Source organism: Capsicum annuum, chromosome 1 (assembly GCF_002878395.1).
Source record: "Capsicum annuum cultivar UCD-10X-F1 chromosome 1, UCD10Xv1.1, whole genome shotgun sequence".
Lineage (NCBI taxonomy): Eukaryota > Viridiplantae > Streptophyta > Magnoliopsida > Solanales > Solanaceae > Capsicum > Capsicum annuum.
Genome location: NC_061111.1, coordinates 28,086,084 through 28,104,286, shown reverse-complemented (window position 1 = coordinate 28,104,286; position 18,203 = coordinate 28,086,084). Strand labels below are relative to the sequence as shown.

The 18,203-nt window shown below is 31.6% G+C and overlaps 1 long non-coding RNA gene across 1 annotated transcript; it reads left to right on the top strand.

Moving 5' to 3' along the window:
- The first annotated feature begins 5,655 nt into the window (after window positions 1–5,655).
- Window positions 5,656–7,152, top strand: LOC107853472. The gene is made up of 3 exons (XR_001669773.2): window positions 5,656–5,750; window positions 6,181–6,238; window positions 6,858–7,152. It is a non-coding gene; the product is annotated as an uncharacterized LOC107853472 (long non-coding RNA).
- The last annotated feature ends 11,051 nt before the right edge of the window (window positions 7,153–18,203 follow it).

Genomic DNA, 18,203 nt, shown 5'->3' with positions numbered 1-18,203 from the left:
TCCCCGATGCGATTTCGTAGACACTCTGGAACCATGAATCGTGCTTTAATACCAAGTTTGTCATGACCTGAACTGGGGCCCTGGCTATGATGGACATCCCAAACGATGAAGGCCCAGACGTCTTACTCTATCTGGTAATCATGCACAACATTCATATAATAAAAGAAAATACAAAAATATAATTTAATACGGAAACATGGTCAAAACTCTTGGTTCAGTTTAACAATAAGGAATAAAATCCGAAATCAACTAAACAACATCTAGAACAGTCTGTAAAATCTCTACTATATAATCAAGTGACAACTGTCTGAAAACTGGGACAAGGCCCCCAATAGACCAAAACAAATGGAATAACATAATCTGAAATAAACAGGCCTTTTAAAACAAAGAAGGCTCAGCACTGCACAGATCATATCTCTCTAAAATACTCTACTGCTTAGCTGGACCCCTAGATTGAGCCTCCAAACTTGGGAGGTAGGGGGTTAATACAGATGTACCGGTATGCAGAGTAAAATCTAAAATAATAATTTATATTCAACATATATGAGAGCAATTTAAAATAGTTCATAAACATATCATATAGTAAGAAATCACATGGACATTTTGAAAGACTCTGTAAAATCATATCAACTCTGTGATACTCTTTGTTTTACTTCTGTGCTAGGTGTTATACCTTACAACTCTGAAATTCCATGGGAAATATAGAATTTACCATTAACTCGGCAGCCAAGCCCCCAACCCAAGTATGCCTCTAGGGTCAGAGTCTCTGAATCTACTATGCCATACGGTCATCACCAGTGTATAATAATAATCTATCCATATCAACAAATACAGTTTTAGGCTAAAAGTTACTTGAACTCAAGCCTTCTTCGGGTAACCACCTAACTCTCTTTATTCCCATTTTTAACTATTAAAACGTGCATTCTCTGAAAACATACTCTGAAAACATACTTGTTATGGCATACATACGTATGGTATCGTCATACCATTGACTTGCAAGTCACATCTCTGAGCCATTATTAGTTTATTATAATCTTTGTTTTTAAAATATAAAGTTTAGGACCACCATATCGATAAATCAGTTCAAAGGACCCTTTCTTTAAATACTCATGTAAACACATATATGCAACTCTCTTTGACAATATTTCAATGATACAAGGTAGTCATGTCAAAAATTCTTAATCTTATGCAAATCTTTCTCTCATTAACAAAGCACATTTATTTCAAGAAACTCCCTCTCAAAATCTCAAAATCATGCTCAAAATACTATGGTATTTGAGTAAACTATTTTCAAGCCATAAATCATGCATTTTAAATCCTTCACATTAATATCATAAACTTAAAGTTATCACAAGAGAGGGATTTCATAAGTTGTGCTCTCAAACAATCTTCAATCTAAATCTTCATACATATACATATACATGTAAATTAATTTAAAGGGGGAAGAAGGCCTAAAGACCAAATCAACAGTACAATTAAACATTCATAATGTTTAATAAAATCATGTATTTCAAAATCCCTTTTCTAAATTCATGCTTGACAATCTTTAAATCATGTTCTAGTGTTTACAAGCCCATGTAGTTTTTAGGATAAACCCCACGTATATTAGATTATGAACTTTGGATGAACACTTGCTTTTGGGACTCTATTGTGCTTTTGATGGATGATTCTTGAAGATTTTAGTTTGGGGATTCTAATTCTTGAATCAATTTTGAAATTTAATGGTGAAATTTTGAGGGATCTTGAATCTTAGGTTGAGGCCCTAGGGTTTGGTTCTTCTAAGGATTTAAGAGAAAGGAGTGTATTTTTCATGAAGTGGGGGTTGAATTCAGTGTTTATGAAGTTATGGGGTAAAGGGAAAATACCAAAATATCCCTCTAAAACCATTTAGGAAATGCTGAATTTTAAAGGTGATGACCTTGGCTGATAGGTCGTCACATATGTGATAGATTATCACACCAGGTCATCACTCAGAGGCTGATTTTTGTGAGTTACTTCCTTGGGATGATGACATGGCTGATAGGTCATCACATATGTGATAACTTATCAGCTCAGGTCATCACTTGTCGACAAACAGACATGCTAAAGTAAAATGGGTATAACTTTTTGCTTTGATCTCAAATTTGGTGAAATTGGTATCGTTGGAAAGCTAATTAGAATAGTTTTAATTTGATATATAGTAGACCACCCTGTTCTTCATAAACAAAGAGTTATGGTCGATTGAATTTGACCCAAGTTTCGACGCTTACTCAAACTCCAACGATAGGAAAGCTTTCAACTCGTCCTTGAGTTTGGGGACCTGTATGATCTCATTTATGCTCAAATATGATCCCATACTACATAATTGATTAACATGCCAAATTTTCATAGGATTTATGAATTTTGGATCATCTACCCATAGAAACGATGATTTTTGTTCTAGCCCAAAATGCGGGGTGTTATATTAACTGAATGACTGATAGCTGAATACTGAATAACTAATATTTAAATACTGGATAACTGGAATTTGTATACTAGTTAGATAGTATCTATATACTGAGTAACTAATAATTGTATACTGATTAACTAATAATTGAATACTGGTCATGTAAAATTGAATTGTACTTAGTCTAAATAACTAGACTGAAACTATGGGATACTGTGCATATGAGATGAGGACTAACTGAACAACATGATATAACTGAATGCATGAAAACTGTAATATCTGAGAATGCAAGACTAAGTGTATATATGTTATGTCACTGAGAAAATTTATAATTCTGAAAAACTAAAATCTCTATAACTGAATATCTAAAAGTTTGTACACTTAGTCAAACAAACCTGAACTAAAAATACACTAAATACTGATTGAAACTGTGGGAGGTATCATGCAACCGATATGCCCCAATCTGAGCTAATCGTGGTTCAACCTGTAACCCCAATTCGAAGGGGTCAGTACCGTGCCACGGGTACTAACACTAGCTGTGTGGTTCCACTAAACTGATGTCCTGAAGTACTAAGGATTCACCCTCAAATGGAAAGTTCTCTAATAAGATATCTGTCACCCTCAATTGGCAGGTAAACACCTTATCAACCCTCAACTGGCATGTTGATATCTCTAACCTATGCTGGCTACGTAGTTCTGAAACGCAGCGATTGCTACTAAGGGTCACACCCTCTACTGAAAGGTGAGCCCCTATCCCTGGGTTCACTCGGTCCTAAATCCTACTCCTAACTAGAAGACACTAAAATGCTAACTGGTGCATGTACTGATAACTGATAACTGATAAGCTCAGGCCATGGTATCTAAAAATAACAGTGCAACTGATTCTAGGGTAATTATTAACATATAAACTAATAATGCTCAACATGAATATGAATATCTGAGTATATTGATAAGATTCATGGATTAACTATCTAAGTACTTAAAAAGCTGAATTTATGTGAATCATATAGGTATCGGGTGTTCATAACCCACCAGCACTAAATGAGTATAAAATATGATATCAAACTTGAAATATTGTATTAACTGATTATGGTTTAAAGACTTAAATATGGGCATTTCATCAAACATGTGAATCATAAATTTATACATGAGAATATCTTAAACATAAGGAAACAATAGGATGTCATGGCTAAAATCATAACTTGGGGATTTATCCGGAATCAACTGAATATGACATGAAAATTACAATATTTAAAACATGATATGACTTATTCCACTTGAAAGCACTTATAATCATACCTTGAAATCAAAATAACAAGAGATTCATGGAGATAGTTCAACTTAAACATGTAAAACTAATAATTTAAAACCAAAAAGGGTTCTTGGGCTCCATGGATGAAAGGGGACCCATGGATGAACTCCCACATACCTTAATAGATGATTTCTTGAAGATTTCTTGAGGGCTTCTTGAACTTGAAGCTTGAATTCCTTGATTTCTTGTGGAAGGGTTAGGGTTTGTTCTTGGGGAAAGAGAGGGCTTTTCTTGAGAGCATTTGTGAGAAAAAGGACCAATAATGCTCCTTAGGAGCCCCAATTCGTGTTTATGGATGAGTTGGATGATGGAAAATGACCCAAGTACCCCTTGGGCGTTTAAATCAAAAGTTGAACATATAGGTGCCAGGCGACGCGGGGTTTATCCCGGTAGACTAGCCCAGGCGACGCGGGCCTTATCCCAGCGGATTTGCCCAGGCGACACAAGCTTATTCCAGTGGCCTCACTGGTTTGCTTCTCCAAACGTGCCCCTACGCTCGTTTGAAAATTCTGAAACTCATCCGAAATGTACTTTTGACATCCCTAAACATGAATCAACTTAAAAACCAATATTTTGGGATCGGGAAGGTCAATTTAAAAATCCGTAAAGTCTAGGGGTCTAGAAAGTAACTAAGTCCTCAACACTTAGTGAAATGTTCAAGTCTTGGACCCTTTAAACATGCAACTGAGAGCTGAATTGAGTTAAGACCTTTACGGGGTATTACACTCTGATTGGCTGGGGCGAAAAGGTGTTGTAGTCTTGCAACCAACTCACTATCTAAAATAGTACTTTTCCAACTGTAGTGCTAACCAAGTGAAAGTGACGAGTGCGTGATCAACCTCATCCCTGAGCAGTTGCAGTTTTGTTAATTAATGACTCCTTATGAACCAAGTCTCAAGTTGATAGTTTGTGAATCATCAAAACGAAGACTTAACACTGCCGAATTCAATATTTTCATATTGAGAATATTAAGCCCCCTTGCAGTTTTTGTAAACACACCTTATATATCCTAAGCTACCAACAGTTGGTAGTGTTATCCTACCCTTAAGAATGTTTACCACAAGAAAAGAACAATTAAAAGAGCTTGGTTCTTATGACTTGTCAGGTATGCATCTCCATTCTTTGTAGTTAAATTGCATAAGCTTATATACACTGCTAAACCCAATTCCAGATCCTAAAGCATACTTCAAAATCATCCATGTTACATATCATCAACCCTGTTGCCCAACCACCCAATATTTGACCATATTATACCTCCACAAATACCAACCTCGCCGGAACCTAATAAGCGTAAATAATTATACCCGCGAGTTCGCAACTTGCAACATCCAAAATTCAATTCCTTGCGCATGAATCAAATTCATTTATCAATTACTTGTTCTCAAACTCATTGAATTAGAGGCGGACCTATGTTCATTTTGTTATGCTCCGATACTTGGTGCTTTAGGTTTCGGGACCTTAAAGCTTTGGACGTCAACATGTGTGTTCAAACTTTTCGGGCACCCACAACCCCTAAATCTTGGACCCGACACTGCATTGAATCATGTCACTAATTGATGGAGACTGTCATGTGATATAATAAAGTATTGTTACATTTATTGCTTAATATTTTCATAGAATCGACAATTTTGATTTAAAGTATCTTTATTAAAATTAGAATATTTTTTACAGTCTTCTAGACCTAGTACCTTTCCTATTGTTAAAACAAGAAAAGCAAGAAATAATTCAGAAATGAGTAGATTTTTTCCTTGTTATGATGATGTTATTGCAATTTTCCCTTTTCACATTTTTTCCTTCCTGTATTTGTTATTATTTTCCTTCGTGCTTAACTGGTAAATTGCTAATAAAACTGTTCTTATCTCTAAAAATTCACCATTTACCTCTAAACTGAAGGATATTTAAAGAACCTAGCTGTCGCTATAATCCCTCATATTCTCAGCAATCATTATTTAAAAAAAAATTGTTAAAAAAGCTTCCAGATTTTATACTAGTATCTTTTTTGCCTCCAACAAGGTTAGAAAACTCTTTTCATTGTTCTTGTAATGGATTTCTTATATGTGTCATGAATGTATCGTAGAGAATGGTTATGTTGAAATTATCAACTTTCCAATTCTATTTTTCTTTATATTTTAGAAAATTCTCTGATAATTAAAGCAACAACACTGTATATAAGACTGTGCAGATGTGGCGAAGTCACCTTATGCTAATGGTGTCAAATTGACATCCCTTCGTTGAAGATACATGTTTAGCTAAACTTTAAATTTTAATTTTATGTATAAATACTACTCCATGTTAACTCTCTTCAGTTTTTTACTTGTGTTTATTTTTTTTATATTTTGATACCCCTTAGTATAATTCCTTATTTCACCACCGTGTACAGTTGATGCAAATAATTATTCATAAATGATATATAGTCCTTAATTATGGTATAATTGATATACAGATGCAGAAGATGCAGCTGGTACTTGCTCTCGCCCTTTTGCTTTTGTCGATTGGAAAAGGTTAATCTCTCTTTCATATTCAATATGTATTTGAAGTTATAGTAGTTATCGTGGCGGAAAAATTTATCCTTTATTAAATCTTTTATCTTCATGTGTTAGCACAATAAAAATAGTGAACCACATGGTAAACTATAATTACTATAGTGAAATATATAATCAACCATATTTATTGGATTTTAAATAAAATTAAAAAAAATATTTTGAGACTTGTTTTAATTTTTTGAACCAAGAGATCCATAACTAACAAAAATCAAGATAAGTGCATACATAAAAGTACATTGATAGATAAATGCCCATACAAAACGTGTTTTTTTTAAAAAAGAAAAAAAAAAAAAAAAAAAGACAACTCTTGTTAAGCAAGAACCATCTTTCCAAACCTAAAAGTTATAGCAAGTAAATAAAAAATAATAGCAAGAATTTGGATAGGTTATAGTCACCAAAGTTTATTATCTAAAGAAGATGAACATGCTTTCCTTCAAAGTGATCTTGGTGTGTTCACTTCCGGCTCATTTGGAAAGGTTCATTCAAGAATTTTTTAAGTTATTGAATGTACAAATTATACTATCGATTGCTCCTTTATATACGTAGATAAATACTTATTCGCATCAAATATTTACAGGTAATGCAGGGTCCACACGACCTTGTCAGAGTCCAGGAGATTGCAAAGTTGATTGTGGTGAAGATGGGAAAATAATTTGCATCCATAATACTTGTGTGTGCCAAAAATGCACAAACTTTTTCCCTCCTAATCCATCTGATGAATCATTTGTACCCAAGACGAATGCACAACCCATCCCATCCCAATTCTAAATGTAATAACTAGCTAGTACAATGTTACAAATTTATGTATTGAAAGTAGAAGTTTATTGAGGTTGTAAAGCCTCATAAAATATAGATATGCAACTATTTTAGCTTCTCGAAGTGCGTGTACCCATATCAATGGGACTAAATTTTCAAAATTGTCTTAAATAAATATTTAAATATTTTGAGTTACAAGATAAAAATTTTAAAAATGCATGTTTTTTTAAAATGAGCAATGTTAAACCATACTTCCTTTCAAAATAAGTAAATTGTTGAACTATTTTTCAATGTCCAAAATAAATGAATTGTTTATTTTTCAAGAGATATGTTGAAAATTTCTTTCAATTTTACCCATCATTTAACTTTCTAGGTTATGAGTTCTAAGAGAATTAATTAACATTATTTTAATGTGCCTGAAATTTTAAGATTAGTTTGATAATATCTAAAAAGGTAAAAGTAAAAAATAATGTATAATTTATGTTCTAATTTCTTTTTCATAATAGGTGTGCATTGAGTCAAAAATTTTCTTACTTTGAACGAGAGGAAATACTTACTTTAGATCATGATAACTTGCCTTGATAAAATCCTAGGACCGTAATCCATTGCCACGGAAAGACACTACTAGTATTTCATTCCTCCGTTGTTCAATTCCATTTTGAAGAAGTATTTTTATTTACTTGGCTATTTATTAAGAAAATACTCCCTTCATTCCTCTATAAACACTTTTTTGGAGTTGTGATTTTATTCCTAAATATGTGTAAATTTAAGTTTTCAAGAATACTTTGATCATAATCTTCCTGATATGACCTTGAGTTTAAATATAGTAATCAACGTCAACTTGGAAAGAGATAAAATTTAATGAGGGTAAGTTGGTAAAATTATCTTTAATTTTCAAGGAGTGAATAATTTATTAAAGAGTGTGCCCAAGCCAAAAGAGTACTTGTTTAGAAATATAGGGAGTATTATTTAATTTAGGAAAAATACTCTATTTCCACTTTGAACTATATGCAAAAATGTTGAGACACACCCCAACTTAAAGGGTGTCCTATTGTCCCCTGAACTAATTAAAATCGTAGTTTTGACAACTTTGGTGCCTATGTGGCACTACGTGACACAAACGTGAACGTTCAATGTGTTGGACACGTATGTGCCACATAGGCACTAAGGTTGTCAAAAATATGATTTTAATTAATCCAGGAAGTAATAGGATCCCCTTTAAATTCAAGTGTGTCTCAGCAATTTCGCTTATAGTTCAGGGGTGAAAGAGAGTATTTTCTCTTTAATTTACTCAGTTTCCTTTGTTTTACTTGCAGCAGTTCTATGCTTTAGTAAGCCATTAAATTTTAAAACTTGACCTTAAAATTGGTATAAAAAAGTTCTCAAACGAGTATTCTGAGTAATCACTTAGGTTAAAAACTTTCTTATTACTACCTTTCAAATAAAGTTTTGAGCGATTCAAACTATTGGATTGTCCGAAGGAAATAAAGCAATAAATAAGAACCCCATAACCTTCACAAGATAATGTAAAGGACTTACAGTTGTACTATTACTTTTAACATGATCGGTTATTTTAACATTGAAGATCACTATAAAAAACAGAAATTAGCGACATATATGTTTTGTAGCTATACTGCAAACACCACAATAAATGTTATATTTAACCCCGAAACTATCAGCCAAGAAACAAATTTGTCATCGTGACAAAAATTACATTTTGTGTTTAAATATAAGATGCACATACTTTTAGTTACGAAATACAAAATTTGGTAGTAAAGATTTTGTCCACTAAAGTTTTCCTCCAAAAAATAGTTAGCTCCAATTATTGAGTAACATTAATCATTAATTTGAAGTTATCAGTGACATGTTATTTTGTCACTATAATGATGTACCCATTTTGTGATAAATATATTATTTGTCTTTAAATTAGTTAAATTTTAACTACGAAAAGTTTCATCACAAAAACTTTAAATTTCTCTATGCTGACATACAATCATAGATGGTAGAGCTCAGAAAGATAATGAAGATTCGAATAAATTAATTTAGCGACGACAAACTCTATCAGCAAAAACCAGAATGGTTTGAAGAGAGACTTTGTGCAGTTTTATGCTTGCTCTTATGGAGTTTCATTAAAATCAATCTTGACTGTTAAATATCTTGTACATAAATTCTCTGTGCTGAAGGAATGGAAGGTTCACTTTTTTGCTTATGATATTCAATCCTTTTGTTCTCTAAATGTCAATGATATTCGGTATTTTTTCTCTAAATGTCAATGATATTCGCTATCTTTTGTTCTCTCTCCAATGTCAGTGTTAGTATCCAAATTGAATGCAACATAAAGACTAGTCTTAGTTTGATCATAAGAATTTTTTCACTTTTCAAGAATAGTCTTAGTTTGGTCATGAGAATTTTTTCACTTTTCTGAAAATCTTTTTCACTTTATGCTAAATACAACTTCAAGTTGATATTTGGCCATGAGAATTCAAATATAGCTTGGAGTTGTATTTCGAAAAGTGAAAAACAAGAAAAAGTTGTTTTCACTTTTTTTTCCATTTTCCTTCTCTCACAAAAAAATTAAAAACCACTCTAATTATTTTCTTGGACAAACACACTTTCAACTCCAACTTCAACTCCAAGTCCAACTCCAACTTCAAAAAGTTTAGTTTTCATGGTTAAACGCCCACTTAATCTTTATCTTTGTTGAAGAAAGAAGCAGCAGTGAGTTAAGACTATTAAACAGTTTTCGTGATTTCAGTTATTACTATTCATTGTGACACAATTAGTTACAGTTAGGCAGTTAATTAGTAATTAATCAATGATGACTTAGATAGATAAATCACTAACTACTTCTACCACTTTATATATCACATTTGTATCAGATTGACACTTAAGATGAATGATGATAACTCTTTTATGACCACTCTCTTCTCTCTGCCTCTTACTCCAAAAACTAGCTCTTATTCTTTTTTACTTGTTCAGATTCTTCATTAAAGAATCTACATAAATCTTCATGGTATCAGAGCAAATCAATTCTAAACTGCTCATCATTCAATTCTTCTTTTGTGATACCATAGTTTCTCTCTGAAGAAATTATTTAATTCAAGGTATTGGTTTGAGATTCCAATCAGCTATTTCAAGGTCCATCAATAGAGGCTAACTAAACTGAAACTACTAAAAATACATCGGGGGTCGCAAATCCTTGCATTCACAATCAACATCTGTGTATCAAGGAACCTCCTTAGGCCAGGCTATTATTGATCTCAATCATCCTCTATAGCTCACTACTGTTGATGTAAAAGGTGTTTACTATCATCTCTTTTTAATTAAAAGGAAGTAAGAATTATGTCATATAGAGTAAGACCATGAGCATAGCTTTAATTGGTAGAAATAAAATGGGTTTAGTGATAGCACCTGGAAAAATAAAGGGTTTCCAGTTGAATTGTTGAATCAATAAGAGATGATAAATGCTATTGTATTATCCTGGTTAATGAATTCGCTGCTAGCAATCATATAGGGGGTATAGTATATGCTTTTAATGCTCATGATGTTTGAATTGATTTAAGAGAAAAATTTCATAAGATTGATGGATAAAGCATACTTAATTTGCATCAAGAAATATCTTTTATAATACAAAGTGTACAATCTGTGGCTGAGTACTACTCTAGGTTGAGAGCTCTTTGGGATGAATTTGAGTTGTGGTACCTCCACCTACATGTAATTGTGAAAGGTCTATGGATTTCTTGATGTATTTGTAGAGACAAAAATTGCGCCAATTCTTGATGGGAATTAATGACACATATGCCCAAGCAAGAAGTCAGATTCTACTTATGTGCTCTTTGCTTATAATTAATCAAGTTTATTCCATGACTATGATAATGAGAACCAAATACAGTTTACTAATTTGTTGGAACTGCAGGGTTATTGAGGATGGCTCTTGGAATCTCAAAAACAATGCAATGTACACCAAAACTATGAATCAAAAAGGGAAAAGGAATTATAATCCCAACTACAACCCTAATGGCATATGTGATCATTGCAAACTTCAAGGACATTGAATGATGGAATGCTATAGGATGGTTGGATATCCTTCTAGTCATCCAAAACATAATGAACATAAGAGTACAAATCAAAGAGAAAATGACAAGTATCAGAAACATTCATACCACAGGATTAATCACAGATAGACTGGTCCTAGTACAAATAACGTAGTAACTGAAGAGTAGAGTCTATAAATTTCTCAATGGCTGAGTCATAAGCATTCTCGAGACCGGATCGTTCAGAAATAATACAATCTTCCTAGTTCTAGCTCAACAAGTGGAACATATGCAATGCCACCAATGTTTATTAAAGACCAATATCAATAGATCTGTAATATACTTGAACAAAATCAGTCTATTCCCTTTTTTCCCTCAACTATCTCATTCAATGTATCAATTAAAAATGGTACTCTAATGGAAAAGGGTTCACAATACTAGATTATTGATACAAGTACCATTAATCACATGACATCTATGGTTGATTTGTTGAACAAATAGTTTGTTGTAAAAATGACTACTCCAAGAACTGTGTCTACCTAATAGTGATATTTCTCATGCCACACACATTGGCACTAGCGATATCTCAACTAGGAGTACTTTAAAAAATGTGTTACAGTTCCTCAGTTCAAATATAACTTGTTATCTCATTTTTGTATCTAAGGTAACCAAATAATTGCAATTTCAGTTATATTTTTCTGATTCTTGTCTATTTCAAGGTTTCTACGATGGAAAGGCAAAAGAGATTGATAAAGAAAAGGAAGACTTATATTTCATAGTCAATCAAAGGCTACCAAGATTAAGAAGGCTGGAACTGGCTTGTTAGCTCAAACTAAAAGTAACTAGAATAAATACGTTGTCACATTGAGACTTGGACATGTGTCCTTTTAACACTCTTTTGAAACTATTTCCTGAACAAAGAAATGATATAAGTAATGTAGTTAAAGCATGTATTGTTTGTCCATTTGCTAGACAAGTTAGAATACCTTTTTCATTAAGTACATCTCGTATCTCTAATGCATTTGATCTAATACATATGAATTTGTGGGGGCATTATAAGATTGCTACTGGTGATGGTTATAAGTTTTTTCAACTGTTGTCGATGTTCTTTCAAGATATACATAGATATACTTGCTATTGTTAAATTTGATGATGTTGTTGCTGTAATCAAATAGTTCTCAACCTTTGTACAGATTCAATTTAATATTTGTGTTAAGACTATTAGAACAGAAAATGGAACAAAGGTTATCAATGCAACCTATTGTGACTTGTTCAGTAATCTAGGCATATTTCATCAAAAAGCATGCTCTTATACTCCTCAACAAAATAATACTGGTGAGAGAAAGCATAAACAGATATTAGAAGTTGTTAGAACTTTGAGATCTCAAGGGAAAATTTCCATTAAGTTCTGGGGATACTGTGTTAAAGTTATAGTTTATCTCATTAATAGGCTTCCTTCTATTATTCTTAATGATGTGTCTCCTTATGAGCGATTTCACAAGAAAAAGCCTTTATTAGCTCACCTAAGGGGTCGTTTGGTAGGATGTATTAAAAAAAATAGTCTATGTATTAAGTGTGGTATTACTTAATACTATGTTTGGTAGAATTATGGACCTATGTATTACTAATACCATGCATTAGTTATACACCCTATATGGTATTATAGGGTGTATTACTAATACATCCCATATGGTGGTTTAGCAATACATGAGTTTTAATACCATGGACTAATATGTGTAAAGACAAAAATATCCTTCAAATTCTTTTAAATATTTTTTTTATTTTCTTAATTTTATTATTATTTACAAATTTTATTATTATTTACAAAAATGCCTCAAATTTCATTAATTTTTTTCTAAATCTTTTTCAATTTATTCAATGTGAGTTACTTCTTTTCAATTTATCAAGATAATAATATCCCTCCAAATAATTTTACTCATAAAAAAATTACTCCATTAACTTAAAAAAAATACTTATTGATGAAAATCCGAAAATAAATTGCATGATTGCATACTAGCTTAATTTTGTAAATAGGATATTCATAAATAAAAATAACTTTTCTACTTAGCTTTAACACTCTACCGAACACAACTTTATGTTAATAATAATTCTATTATCTCATTCAAAAATTACACGTACCCCCTCCAACTTAAAAACACCACAAAATGGGAACAACAAGCAAATGATAAACAAATAAAGAAAAGATAACCCCAAAAAAAAATTGCAAGTGAATGATTAAATCTTAAAATTATTTCAAAGTAAATAATTAGTTATATTGTTCATTTTTTTTATTTTAAAAAAAAAAGAATAATAAAGTTTTGCAAAGAAAATACACAAAGTTATAATATGTTGAGGGTATTTTTGTAAACAAACAAATATTCTTTTTAAAATATAACAATACATATTGTTTTCAATACATCAAATCAAACACTGCATAAAAAATAATCCTAGTATTACTATTCCCAGTATTACTAATCCCTGCACTACTAATCCCAGCATTACTAATACAACCTATTCAGTATTATCTTATACGCTCTACCAAACGAACCCTTAGTTCAATAATCAGATAAGTTTATCCCTAGAACTAGACAATTTGTTCATATGGGTTATTCTGAAACATAGAAGAGCTATATATTGTATGATTTAGCTAATAAGATTTTCTTTGAAAATTGGGATGTAGCTTTCAGAGAGAAAATCTTTCCCTTTGCAACCAAATGTTTAGCACACTTAGTTAACTACTGAGTACTAAATCTGAGGTCGTTCAACTGTCTGTTACTACTATGTCTGCCACAAGATCAGTGCAACCAACTCATGACACATCTCATACTGTTGCACCTATAACTACTTCTGAGACTCATAAAGGACATAACACCTCTACTCATTAGTTTCAACCTAACAACAGACATTCTACACCTACTGAAGGGAAAAGAAAGTCATCAAGAAGCACACATCCACCTAGTTGGATGAAAAACTTTGTATCTTTAAATGTTCATGATAATGTTCCTTATGCATTATCTAAAATCACCGTATATGTTGATATTACACCAAAATATCAAGTTTATCTTACTATCTTTTTTAATATCATTAAACTTACTCCTTATGCAGAAGCATCTAAATAACCAAGGTAGATAGAGGCCATGCAAGTAGAAATAAAGGCACTAGCGAATAATAAAACATGGACAATAGTGTCACTACCTCATAACAAATGCCATTGGATACAAATAGACTTTCAAGATGAAATATAAAGCAACAAATGAAATAGAGAGGTTCAAGGCATGACTTGTGGTCAACGAATATAGTCAAATAGAAGATATTGACTATCAAGTGACATTTAGTCTTATGGAAAAAATGGTGAGTTTAACAATAGTTTTAGTTATTGTAGCCTCAAGACATTAACATATACATAAAATAAATATATATAATGTCTTTCTACAAGGATATTTGCATGATGATATTTATATGCAACTCCCATAAGGATTTAGAAGTAAGGGGTAGTGCAATCACTATGCAGGCTTACTATATCATTGTGTGGGCTTAAATAAGCACCAAGATAGTGGAATGCCAAGTTATGTGAGGCTCTCATCAACTGTGACTTTAAACAAAGGTAGTATGATCACTTTTTGTTCACAAGAAAGACTGAAAATGGTATTTTGATAGATTTTGTTTATGTGGATGATGTTCTAATAACATAAGACAACATTGATGAAATCACAGAGACTAAATTGCATTTTACAAGGCCTTAATAAAGGATTTAGGTGACTTGAAGTATTTATTGGGTATTGAGTTTTCAAGGTCAAAATAATGTATTATGCATCAAAGGAATATACACTTGAGCTATTATCTGAAATTAACGTAAATGTTGCTAAACCTGCAAATACACCTATGGATACAACTATCAAGCTAACAACTAGAGAGTATGATTAGCACAACAAAGAAATAACAAATTCAAATGAGGATGAACTAACCGATCATGATTTATATTTGAGGATCATTGGAAAATTAATATATCTTACAATAACTAGATCTGATATCTCATACAGTGTTCAAACTCTAAGTCAATTCATTCAGAAACCTAAAAAGTCTCATATAAATGCTTCTCTAAGATTCATAAGATCTATTAAGAGCATCTGGTCAAGGGTTATTGTTGTCAACAATCAGGAAAAATGTCCTAACTACATATTGTGATGTAGAATGAATCATGTGTAGTGTCTAGAAAAATCTATTACAGAATTTTCTATCAAAATTAGAGATTTTATAGTGTCTTGTTAGTCTAAGAAATAGCCTATTATTTCAAGAAGTATAGTTAAAGCTGAATATGGAAGTCTTAGATCAACCGTGGTTGAATTAACCTACTTTATAAGACTTAATAAAGATCTTGGAATTCATCTTCAATTACTAGTTAGATACATAGTGACAGTAAAGCAGCTGTTCAAATAGCTGCCAACCATGTGTACCATGAAAGGAATAAGTACATTAATATATATTGTCACTTTGTAATGAAAAAGGCCCAACAAGGTATGATCAAACCTATGTATATTCCTACTCATGATCAGTGTGCAAATGTTTTAACAAAAAGCCTTAACAAAGTTCAACATAAGATCTGATCTCCAAACTTGGTGTTTTAAACATCTTCAAACCACCAAGTTTGAAGGGTAGTGTTGAAGAAAGAAGCAACAGTTAGTTAAGATTTCAGGATTTCAGTTATTATTGTTCATTGTGACATAGTGAGTTACAGTTAGATGGTTAATTAGTTATTACTCAATTATCACTTGGACAGATAGATCCCTATTTCTCCTACTATATATATCACATATGTATCAGATTAACACTCAAGATGAATAATGATAACTCTTTTTTGATTACTCTCTTCTCTCTGTCTCTTTCTCTGTAAACTACTTTTTTTTCTTTGTTACTTCTTCAGATTTTTCATTAAAGAATCTGCACAAATCTTCATTAGAAATCCAAAGTTAAAGTAGAACAAACAAATTCTCTTTATTTGCAGTGGAAAAGAAGCCATGCTGCTCGAAACTTTATTGCAACATCATCGCATCATACAATTACCATAACATCATTCTTCTAATTGCTTTATTATCTGCTACTTGATGGTTCTCTAGATCATAACTCACTCTTTTCATTTTTGCATCATTCTCTATAATTTCATTGATATCTTAATCGGTACCATCTATTTTCTGTTCTCTATAATTTTGCTCTCTTGTATGTTGTACCGACTGAACTTTTGCTTTCATGCAGATGAAAGTCGCAGGCTCTGTGGTGTAGAATAATTGATTTGAAATTTTATTTTTGATAAGTTTGAGTTTTCAAGAAGTCATCATCAGGATCACTTCTTATTTGAAATAGCCAAAAACTTTTATGGTTATTCGAATTCTATGTAAGTTTATTGTGTTCGGTGGAATGCTCGCTACTCATAGTATTATATTATTTCGGCTACTTATTTTGTCTGCCTGCTAGTCATATAATCTTTTGCTCCTTCAAATTCTGAGTGAGAAGTTTCAATATGGAGAAAATCCTTGTATTCAACAGAGAATAATCTCAAGGATGAATAGGAAACCTATCTTTCGCTGGTATCTGACTTATGTTATTGTTTATGTTAAACTTCTCAAATTCTGTTGAATTATGTGAATGAAGCTTAGTCACTGCCTTGGGCAAAGAAATAACCCCAAAATATCAAAGCATTTTAGTTAGTTTGTTTATTATTAGATTATTAGAAGAAATTACCTTAGTTGTTAATGGTGCTGCTTTTTATTGAAATAGCTCAAACAGTTGAGTACCTATATCATTGATATAAATAGAAGATTCAAATCTTGTCAAAAAATAAGTGAAAATATTATTGATCTTCCTTTCATGTCATCACAAGAGGATTCATATTGAACTTCTAGGGAGCTAGGCATCACCTGCACTTTTAGAAAATAAAAAGCAAAAGTGAAGAGTACGAGTGTTTATTGGTTGGTTCAGTTTTGATTTTGAATCTTATCGATTATTGATTTATAAATATAAAAAATGTTCTAGAAATGGATTAAGCTTTCATTTTATTAGTTAAATTATTAAAATAACTTTTAAATTTTTTAATTACAATAATGATTGGAACCTAATAAACTTAAATAATTACACCCGTAAATTCGAAACTTGCAGAATCTAGAATTTAATTCCTTGTGCATTTTTTTTAGGAAAAAGGACCACTTTATAAAACTTTTTAAAATAAAAAGTCCAAATTTGATATCTTTCCAAAAAGTGACCAGTCGGATATACTATTTTCACTTTATAGCCATTTCCTAAATTGGATCATTTTGACCCACATAGTTCAGATACAATCCATATACAATATTGATACAGTCCATACACAATATTGATATAATTTTCAATTTGGGTCATTCAACCCTTTTAAAAATATTTTAGTTTTTTTTTGCTATAAATTTTTAACTGAAAAAATATTCTGTTTTTTTTATTGTTTAGAAATAATAATTAAATATAATTATATAAAAAACGATATAATTGGTATATAGAATATGTATCTATATAAGATATAAGTCTCAAATATGTGTATGTGTAAAATATATATAAAAAATATATAGAAAGTGTATAAAAATTTTATAATTGTTGTATAAAATATGTAAAAAAAAATGTACAAATATTGTATAAATTGTATATCAAAATTGTATAATTTTCGTATGGAATATTTATATGTATAAAATATGTATAGAAATTGTATAGAAGGTGTGTAGAAACGGCATATAACAAGCCAACAAACTTAATGGCTAGAAAGTGAAATTTAAATTTCATAGCCATTTTTGTAAAAATAATTTAATTTGAAGTGTCGTTTCTGTCATCCTCACCCCCTCCCCCCCTTTTTTTTTACCTAAAACAAGCCAAAGCTCGCCATTTTATTATAAAGGAAATCATTTACAACATTGGATTTAAGCCCAAAAGTGGTCCAAACCCGAGAAGTCCAACAAAATCAGTTGCCTAAATAGAGTCAGCATTCTAGAAACGGAAAAGGCTAAAAAATACCCCTAAACTATTTGAAATAGCTCAAAAAATGCCCCTCATTAGATTTTTGGCTCAAAAATACCTCTCCGTTAAATTTGGCTCAAAAATACCCCTCCCTCTAACGAAAT